An 11343-nucleotide genomic window follows, 5' to 3' on the forward strand; every position below is an offset into this window, starting at 1 on the left:
CTGGGGTTTCTAAATATGCCACAATCTCCAAACATCAAAAAGGAAACTCTTCCAACTTCATGCTGCTGTGTTAACCAATCCAATCAGACAGCCATCTCTCCTACTTTCCTCAACTACTCAGTCTTTAAAGAGTGTTACCTCAGTTGCGAAACCAAATGTAAATCTACTGATATGGTGTTTGTGTATCCAACCATCTATCCATTTGTTGATTGACTCAGAGCTTATGAGACAGTAGGTACATTATGTACTATAATAAATTATAAAATACATTATGTGCTAAGTAAATAAGACTATATAAAGATAGGTGAGATATAAAGAATATAAATAAAACATAAATCAAACTCTCAGAAAGCTTACAGTGTACTTGGAAATGGGGAAAGACATTCATTTAGCATCCCATATGATGACCACTATATTAAAGGTATGAAATGGGCTCTAGGAGAGAATAGAGTAAAAGTATTCCAGATAGAATAGTATGTGTACAAGAACTCTTAGCAGTCCCATATGGCTGAAATATGGAATGTATAAAAGGAAGCGGCAGGAAAGAAGGATGTACGTGAAGACAAACAGTGGATTGGCAGTATTCCCTCAGCTTTGGGTGGTGGCCGCTTCTGGGCTCCGGCTTCCCGTCCGCGGAGGGCTAGGCGGCGTGGACAGCGGCCCCGGCACCCCGCGCCCTGCCGTCCGCAGCCGCGCGCCCTGCCGTCTGCCGCGCCTCGAGTTCGCTGTTTCTCGCGTCGGCGCCTGGCCGCCGCCGCGGCCCAGCGAGCGGCCCAGATGCAGGCCATCATGTGTGTGGTGGTGGGAGACGGAGCTGTAGGTAAAACTTGCCTACTGATCAGTTACACAACCAATGCATTTCCTGGAGAGTACATCCCCACTGTCTTTGACTACTCTGCCAATGTTATGGTAGATGGAAAACCGGTGAATCTGGGCTTATGGGATACAGCTGGACAAGAAGATTATGACCGATTACGTCCCTTATCCTATCCGCAAACAGATGTATTCTTAATTTGCTTTTCTCTTGTGAGTCCTGCATCATTTGAAAATGTTCGAGCAAAGTGGTACCCCAAAGTGCGACACCACGGTCCCAACACCCCCTTCATCTTGGTGGGGACTAAACTTGATCTCAGGGACGACAAAGACACGATCGAGAAGCTGAAGGAAAAGAAGCTGACACCCATCACCTACCCGCAGGGTCTAGCCATGGCTAAGGAGATCGGTGCGGTAAAATACCTGGAGTGCTCGGCACTCACGCAGCGAGGCCTCAATGACAGTGTTTGATGAAGCGATCCGAGCGGTTCTCTGCCCCCCTCCCGTCAAGAAGAGGAAGAGAAAATGCCTGCTGTTGTAAATGTCCGGGCCCGCCCCCGCCCCATCCCTCTCGGAACCTTTGTACGCTTTGCTCAAAAATGGTGGAGCCTTCGCACTAGATGCCAAGTTTTTGTTACAGATTAGTTTTTCCATAAAACCATTTTGAACCAAAAAAAAAAAAAAAGACAAACAGTGGATTACAAATGGTCTTGTTTGCCATACACAAGAGATTGGACATTATACCACAAATGACAGGAAGTTATCTAAGGATCTTGAGCAGAAAAGCAATGTGACAATACAACCAGTTAGAAAAATCACTTAAGCTGTAACATGGAAGATGTTGGGGCAATACTTGTGGCAGAGAGACCAGTTAGTAAGCTGATAAGAGATAAGAACCTAAACTTTGATAGCTGCAGTAATAATAGATAAAAGGAAACAGTTCCAAGAGATATGCAAAAGGAAGAAATAGATATAACTGTTCAGATGCAGGGAATGAAGAAGAGAAACAGGTCTAGGAATCTGGCTGTGATAACATTCAATAACATATGGAAAACAGTAAATGGAGTAGTTTGAAAGAACACCTAAGGAACACTATTTTGAAACTAGTAACAGTGGTTAAGAACATAGGCTTTGTACACAAGAGTGTCATTTAATATCTGTGTGACCTTGAGAGAGTTCCTTAAACTCCTGAAGTCTCAGTCCTCATCTATAAAGCTGAGGTACTAAGGTAAAAAAAAGAATTGTTCTGAAGATTAAATCAGCTAACACAAATGAAGCACTTAGAGTACTGGCAAATAAATGGTAATTTCTCAAATAATGTATGTTATCATTATTCCATTGAGTTTGAGGTCGTTGGAGGTTGTGTAAAGGCAAATGGTAAGAAAAGAGTTGGAACCTTCAAATAAAATTTAAAAAAAAAGAGTTGGAAATATGGGTTTGGAACCAGGAAAAAGTCTGAGTATGGATTTTTTTTTTTAAGATTTTATTATTTATTTGACAGAGAGACACACAGCGAGAGAGGGAACACAAGCAGGGGGAGTGGGAGAGGGAGAAGCAGGCTTCCCGCTGAGCAGGGAGCCCGATGCGGGGCTCAATCCCGGGACCCTGGGACCATGACCTGAGCCGAAGGCAGACACTTAATGACTGAGCCACCCAGCTGCTCGGATTATGTTTTTTTTAAAAGGTTATGTGGAGTTAGAAAAATTCAATGAATGGATGGCTGAGTAAACACCAACATCTACAAGTCTTCTGGATGTTTTTCTGAACCACTCATTATCCTAAATATTTGTTTCAAACTATTGCTGAGTCCCAGTTTATAACTCTAGAAACTTTTTTTCCAATAAATCAAACCATTTTCCAACCCTTCAGAAGGGTCCTCATATTCAATCTATTCTTAAAATTATTGTTTTTATTTGTATAAATCTGTGATAGAACATTTGTCCATTTCAGTTCCCCTACAAAACTGTATCATCCCAGAAGACCCTATGGAGTTACATATATACTAAAATATTTCTTCACTGACACACAAATACCACCCACATATAATGGAAAAGTTATTAATGATTTCTATGTTCATGTACAATTTTGACTCTTGCTTAAGAGCTAGTGGGACTCATGAACAGTGTTAGTCCCAGGAAAAAAGTTGTGACCAAAAATGGGTTCTGAAAGATCCTTGTCCTTCGGCATCCGTCTGGCGGCACTGTGTACCACAACTGCAGAGTCCTACATGTGAATCTAGTAGCCTACTTTTTAACTTTAAGGACCTCATTTACTTAAATTGTCCAGAAGCCCTTCTTTTATTAATATTTCCTTTCTACTTTAGAGAGAATAAGGATTCCAGAGCTTCCTCAGGAAACATAATGATGTTTTTTGGACCAGAGGAAAGGGCAATCACAAAGACCGGGATGCTTACCCTCAAAATAATAATAATAATAATAATAATAATAATAATGCAATATTCCACACATGAGACAATGAGAATAATGAGGAAAAGCTGAGGAGAAACTGGTTTAGCAAGTGAGTAGTTATCATACCCCAAGATGTCAATGTTCTACTTACTTTGATGCCTGCCAAAATGTTTATAAGATCAGGAGGTTGATCTGCACTGTGTGACCCCAGAACACTTCTCACATTAATAAAAAGAAAGATCTATAACAAGACAGTTGGTAGCTACACTTGTAATGAACATAGCATAATCTGTAAATTTGTCAAATCCCTAAGTTGTACAGTTGAAACTAATGTAACATTGTATGTCAACTATACTCGAATTAAAAAAATGATCTAAAAATGAACCTTGTACTCTTCAAAGCCAAGTAAGTTAAAATCACACAAACCAGTAAAGAATGCTTGTAGAATTAATACTCATGAATGAGTTTTATTAATTCATTCAATACAATGAATAGTTTTTATTTTAAAATTACAGTTGAATATGAAAGTATAATATTCTCCCTTTCAGTAAACTATGTCTATAGAATACAAGCCTTTTCAGACTATCACTGACCCAATGGAAAATTATCCTAGTTAACAACAAAATTTATTCCTTTTCCACAAATAACTGGGTACTTTTATAAGCCAGATTCTTAATATTCAATGCCCTATGAACTGGGGATATAGCAGGGAAATAAAACATTCAAAAATGCTGGTTGATGGAAGGGGAAAAAGGAAGACAAAGAATAACTAAGTATATGAGGAAAACATAGTATGTAAGATGATAAATGCAATGAAGTAGGGGAAAGCTGGTAAGGAGAATGAGTGTCTGGATTTCCAATGTTACTTAGTGGTGTCCAGAGAAGACCTCACTGAGAAGGTGACATTTGAATAAGGACCTGACGGAAGTGACATACTGGACCATGAAGCTATTTGGGCAAGTCAGTTTTCCAGACAAAGAGAACAGGGGCAAAGAATAGATAGACAATAAGCAGGGCAGGAAGCAGAGAAACCAGATAAGAAGTTTTTGCATAAGATAATAATAGCTTGAACCAGATGAAAAATGGTGGGGTCTAGATGTGTTTCTGAAGGTAGAGCCAACAGTATTCGCTGAAGAATGGAATGTGGATGAAAGAGAAAAAGAGAAGTCGGGGATGCAGCCAAGGTGTGCAGCCTGAACAAGTACCACAGCATTTTCATTACGGATGAAGACTGAAAATCTCACTTGTATTTAGCAACGAAGAAGTTATTGGGGACTTTCACAAGAGCTGTTGTTCATGGAGTGGTAGGAAGAAATTTAAGAAACAATAGGGGGAGAAAAATTGCAAGTATAGACAGTAAGTAATACTCCTGAAGATTGGAAAAGGAAGGCAAGGAATGAAGGAGGGAGAAGTAGGCTCAGCAAAAGAAATCCGTTATTATTTACCTTGCAAACTAGACCAGAAAAGTGAAAATAAATATCTTGTCTTTTCAAAGCATTTCACCATATCTCATTTGTGGCTTTTTTGTTTTTTCGTTTTTGTTTTGCTTCCTTCCCTGTGAGCAGCAAATTAGTAAAATAATGAAGGTATTGGAGCCATTCTAGTCAAATTAAAACAGTGTAACAATAATGCCTCAAATTATCTGCAACAAGATATATAAAATAGGCAACAAATCTTTTTTATCAAAAAGTGTGGTAGAACAGTCCCTGGGAAGAGAGCCTAGTGGTTTGATCAGCAATAAATAAGGGTTATTCCCTTTATTAAAATCCCTGATTACATAAGAAGAACACAAATATTTTTAAAGTGTATCATAGTATCAGTTCTCTCACCATGAAATTTTAATTCCTGTTGTCTGGTAGACATAGATCTGCTGGAGACAGGAAGCAAAAAAATACCATTCAGCTGAATGAATGAATGAATCATTGAAGTAAACTATAATTTCCAAAGTCAGGTCAGGACATCAGGGATAACAATGTGGCTCTCTTCAGAAGAGCATGGAAGTTTTTTTTGTTTTGTTTTGTTTTGAAAAGAGTGAAAAAAGGTACTGATTTGGGGATTCATTCAAAAGATTCCACTAGAGTCTCTGTTCCATAACAGTATGGACTAAGTGTGTCTTGTTCCCTGTTGTTTTCCCAAGGTCTATTTTGGTGCTGGACACATAATAAGAATTCAATAAATATTTCTGAGTGAACAAGTGAATGACTGAAAGCATGCAATAATTAGTTAAATGAAAAAATGAGTGAACAGCACCTTAACCCTATATTAGACAATATATCAGAGTTAGGATCTTACATAATAAGACTTAACTAACAAAACTCTTGTGTGATAAACAACCACCACACCTAATTCTAACTCTAACCACATATATAGAATGCTTTAAAAGACTACATATGTTATCTATATTGACTAACCAGACAAAATATTATTACTAATTTCATAGGGATACCAGCTGAAGAAAAACTTAGTTTGGCTTTGTTTGTTTTAGAACCACTAGGAGCTTCTAGCAGTTAGTGTTCCTAAAAGTAAGACAACCTTTATTTTGAGAAAACCATGAAGAAATCTGTGACATCACCAAAATATGAATGCTGGTGTGACTGTTTAAATAATATAAACTGGATTAATCCTTGGCCTGACTATGCCCTTCTAGAACAAGAGAAAGATTTCCTACATAAATATTAACGTCTCCCACATATCATATTGATATCATTTATGACTAAATAAGAGACTTTTAGAAATATACTGTTCCATATTTTTATTTTCTTGTCTGAGTAGAAACTAGACCATACCCATGGGTGGAGGCAAGCACTCCCCTAAAAGAAACAGATGATTCTTTTTGTCACCCTGGGGCACTCCTTAGACTGGGCATGAAAAAGAGTTTAGGAGCCTGGGTCCAGGATTCCTATAGATTTCTCTTCGGTGGAGATTGAGCTTGCCTCACAATATGATGCCACATGGAAACAAATTGATATGGGGGAAAATATCTTGGAGAACTACAATACTGTCTTTATTAATCCATACATTCCCTAGAATAAAATCATTTGGAGTATGAGCAACTGTTAGAGGGCATAAGGTGCCACCAAGACTAACTAGAAAAACATAAAAATTCCTTTAGTAGGCCCAGACATGAATTGTGTAAAAGAAACGAGTATGGAAAAAATTTAACTACCCTATCTATAGGATGGATTTTTATAGTCATGTTTTTGAGTATTACGTTGGAAATGTTTTGTTTTGCCTATCATGAAAAGTACTCTTCCCCTTCATCTGGGAAATGTTTTATTTAACCTTTTGACCAGAGTTTATTGGTCCAGGGATGGCCATCTGATCTAATATGAGCTGATCAGTGTCAGTATGCTACCCCTGGATTCTTAAACTTGATATGAGACAGACCTAGTCTGCATGCATCTCTTGTGGAGGAAATATGAGGCTCTAGGGCTGACGGAGACCATATCTCCCACCAAAAGAAAAAACCTCAGGGAGAATGACTCTAAATCATAAAAAAATAACCAAGGTGAGATGTAATGAGTGACAAATCATAATTATCCCTGAGATCTAGGCCTAGCCCAGCACTTCTTGTGGTTTGATTACTAAAGCCAATAACCCTTTTTTTTCCCAAAGATAGTTTAAACTAGGTTTCTGTCTCTTAAAATTCTAAAACCAGTGTCCCTTCACTAAACACACCCTATGCTGATATCTTGACATTTACTGTAATATTTATGAAATATATTCAGAAGATTTGACCACTGATGGGTTAAGTTTGCAGAACTACTTTACCTAGGCAAATGGGCTAATCTTACATAACATTAGGTGTCTATTCAATATAATTTGTTAATAAAGGACTGGTAGTACACTTCATACCTGGAAGCTTTTTATTCACTCAACAAATACCTTAGTGTGACAACTATGTGGGAAAAAACAAAAACATAAACATAAAAAACACTACACCAGTGTTCTGTGCAAATGAATAACTTGGGAATCTTGTTAAAAGGCAAATTCTGGTTCAGTAGGTCCGAAGTGGGGCCCAAGAATCTGCACTGTTCCAAGCTCCCCCTGATGCCAATGTTGCTGGTCTGCAAACATTTTGTGTACCAAAGCGCTGAATTATCTGGGAGATAAAATAATTAATGCATATTGATTATGCTTGAGAAGCTTTTAAAGTAGAATGGAATAAATGTTATTAAATGAAATTTTAAAATAAGACTTTAAAACAACCAAGGAATATGTACAACAGACATGTTTACCCCATTGCTGAACCTAGCAAAACATAATTTTGAAATAGTGTTTAAGAAGCAAGGTGAAGGATTGGTTAGGGGTCAGGAAATGGATGGAAGCAAACCACAGGGTAGGTTCAGGATGGATAAAAGTCAGTCTTGTTGTGTAATTACTTAAATTCTAAAAAGTATTTTTACAATATACATACTTCAAACTGACTGTATCAAAATGTCCTGTTTCCAAGAAAGACATATACACAGGTGTAATATAACCATTCACCCAACAAACATTTAATTTTCTACTCTATGCCAGAATCTGTTCTAGGCACTAAGGATGCAAGAGAAAACAAAATACAAAAAAAAAAAAAAAAAAAAAGACTATTATAAGTACCAAGATTGGTACCTATTTAGGGTTTAGGATCCTGGTACCTCCAAAAAATGTGTTACAGAAATTCAGAGGAAAAAAAAAATCATTCCTAACTAACAAGATTATCAGAGAAGGCTCTGTAAAGAAGATTGTAACTGGCCTTAACTAGCAAGAAAATGAGATTTCCAAAGGTAGAAATAGAAGAACATGGCATTTTAAGTTGAGGGGATGGCATGAGTAGGAAAGGAAAGCAACAGTGTGATAGGGGATTGAAAAGAGCTCAGATTGACTGAACAAGAGAGTGACAAGGCAATTGCAAATTATGAGTTTAAAAAGGTAGGGTTAAGTCAAATCATCTGTTACAGTTTCAGAGCATTTTCACTAGCCAGATTTTTACCCTAGGCCAGAATTCTCTTCCCTCAGATCTTTGAGTGGCTTGGTCCTTCTCATTACTCAGGTCTCAAGGTAAAATCCACCCTCAGAGATTTTCTTTGAACAGTCCTTCTAAAGAACCTAAATCTGAATTTACCATAATCATCTTCTTATTAATTTATTAGCTGTTTCCCCTACTAAAATATAAGCTCCACTTCCACTTGCAGCCTTTATGGAATAATAGTTATCATATTTACTCTTCTGCATGGAACTACATTAAATTTGGACAAAATATGTGAAACCATAGTTTTCAGACATTTGACTTTAGGCAATGCAAGATGGGGATCCCGGAGAGAGGGAAACAAAATGAGTCCTCTGAATGCCCAGAGGAAGCCCTGTAGCACAGGAAGTGGAGGATCCGGAGCTTGATGGTCTCCTTAAGTTGAAGAGACGAAGTTGGGAGTCAAGACAGGTCTAGGTAGTTAGGGTTGACAAGCCAGATACCAAAGAGGAAAGAGATACGCAGAGAGGGAGACTTCTGATCTTCAGCTGGATAAGGATTAGCACAGTGTGTGAAGAAACTACCTGAAGCAAGTGGGAAGAAAAAAAAAAAAAACACTTGAAAAGAGTAGAGGAATAATCCTCAGAAGTCAAACAGAGACAGGAATACCACATTTTCCCATCAGACAGAAAACTTCATAATTTATAGGGCATTGGATAGAGTACTCAGAAGTATATTGCTTCAGGTGTAGGGCAAAATTAGCCCTAGTTAAAACGCTGCTCTGTTCCTTAAAACGAAAGCCTGGAAGGACCAAACTGTTTCCAAGTAACTTAAATGTGTCCCTGGGAAAAAAAAATTCTAGAATATTTACAGGAATAAAAGAATATCCAGCAGCCAACAAGGTAAATAAAATTCACAAATTTAGCAACTAATAAAAAATCGTCAGGCATGCAAGAAAGCAGGAAGATACAGCCCATAAGAAGGATTAAAAATCAATCAAGAAAAACAGACCCAGAAATAAGACAGATAAATAGAACTAGTAGATAAAGCAAAACAATTATTATAACTATATTCCATACTTTAAAAAGGTAGAGGAACAAGTAATCATTTTAGTTACAGATATGGAACTCATGACTGACTTCACAGAAATTTAAAGCCACTTATAAGGAAATATTATGAATATTATGTTGGTATAATATGCCAACATACTAGATAACTTACATTAAATAGATATATTTCAAGAAAGACAAAAACTACTAAAATTAAAATCAGAAGAAATAGAAAATCTGAATAGATCAAAAACAAAACAGATTAAATTAGTTATTTAAAATTTTCCCACAAAGAAAAGCCCAGATCCAGATAGCTTCACTGGTGAATTCTACCAAACATTTAAAAAAGAATTAATATGATAACATCACAAGTTCTTCCAGAAAACACTTTGCTGCCATTATGTATAAACAAAACAAAACACAACACAACACTAGGGAGTGGCCTCAAAAACTAAAAATAGAACTACCAGATGATCTAGCAATCCCACTTCTGGGTATATATCTTAACCTTTGTATATATCTTCCGGGTATATATCTTATCTTAGCAAAGTCACTAACTCGAAGAGATAGCTGCACCCACATGTTCACTGCAGCATAATTCACAATAACCAAGAGACAGAAACAACCTAACTATCGATGAATGAGTAGATAAAGAAAATGTGGAATATATATACAATGGAATATTATTCAGTTATAAAAAAAGAAGGAAATGCTGCTATTTGCAAGCACATAGATGGAGTTTGAGGGCATTATGCTAAGTGTAATAAGTCAGAAAGAGAAAGACAAATACTATATGATTTCACTTATATGTGGAATCTAAAAAAGTTGAACTCATAGAAACAGAGAATAGAATGGTGGTTTCCAGGAGCTGCGGGAGGAGGGAAATGGAGTGATTATTGGTGAAAGGGCACAAACTTCCAGTTATAAGATTAATAAATTCTGAAGATTTAATGTACAGCATGGAAACTATACTGTACTATATACTCAAACGCTGCTAGTAAACGTTCAAGAGAGTAAACCCTTTTTTAATTTTAATTCCACTACAGTTAAAATACAGTGTTATATTAGTTTCAGATGTACAATATAGTGATTCAACAATTCTATACATTCAGGAGAGTAAATCTTAAATGTTCTCACTACAAAAAAATTATGTAAGGTGATGGAAGTGTTAACTAACCCTATTGTGGTGATCATTTTGCAATATATACATGTATCAAATCATCACATTATACACCTTAAACTTACACAATGTTGTATGTCAATTATATCTCAGTAAAACTGGAAAACATTAAAATGTTTAGAACATAAAGAACTTTCAAGAAAGAAAATGTCTAGCCAGTTGACTCATTATCATGTAGTGAATACCCCTCTCTCCTATTTAAAATGACCACCTCGGCAGGGGGGCAGGGGCAGAAGGGTGCAGTGCTGGGTGGCTCAGTGGGTTAAGCATCTGCCTTAGGCTCACATCATAATCCTGGGGTCCCACATTGGACTCCACACTCAGCCGGGAGTCTGCTTCTCCCTCTCCCTTTGCTCCCCCCCAACTCATGCTCACTCTCTCTTTCTCAAATAAATAAAATTTTCAAAAAATAAAAATAAATAAAATAACCACCTGAAATTTAAGAAACAAAACAGATGAACATTGGTGGGGGGAGAAGAAAAGAGAGACAGAGGGAAACAAATCATAAGAGACTCTTTTTTTTTTTAAAGATTTTATTTATTTATTTATTTGAGAGAGAGAGAAAAACAGCATGAGAGGGGAGAGGGTCAGAGGGAGAAGCAGACTTCCCACCAAGCCAGAAGCCTGATGTGGGACTCAATCCCAGGACTCCAGGATCACGACCTGAGCCAAAGGCAGTCGCTTAACCAACTGAGCCACCCAGGCACCCGAGACTCTTAACTATAGAGAATAAAAGGAGGGTTGATGGAAGAAAGTGAATGGGGATGGGCTAGATGGGTGATGGGTATTAAGGAGGGCACTTGTTATGATGAGCACTGGGTGTTATATGTAAATGATGAACCAGTAAACTCTACTCTGAACCAATATTGAACTGTATGTCAACTAACTAGAATTTAAATTTAAAAAATAATATAAGATAAAAAATAAAGTAAAATGACCACCTCT

The 11343-nt window shown here is 37.2% G+C and overlaps 1 pseudogene; it reads left to right on the plus strand.

Annotated features, from left to right (window-relative positions):
* The first annotated feature begins 777 nt into the window (after positions 1-777).
* LOC114216494 (ras-related C3 botulinum toxin substrate 1 pseudogene) lies at positions 778-1490 on the plus strand (annotated as a pseudogene).
* The last annotated feature ends 9853 nt before the right edge of the window (positions 1491-11343 follow it).

The sequence above is a fragment of the Eumetopias jubatus genome, unplaced genomic scaffold, assembly GCF_037043125.1.
Source record: "Eumetopias jubatus isolate StellerSeaLion01/CBP00866 unplaced genomic scaffold, mEumJub1_p1.0 scaffold_3, whole genome shotgun sequence".
NCBI classification, from domain to species: Eukaryota; Metazoa; Chordata; class Mammalia; order Carnivora; family Otariidae; genus Eumetopias; species Eumetopias jubatus.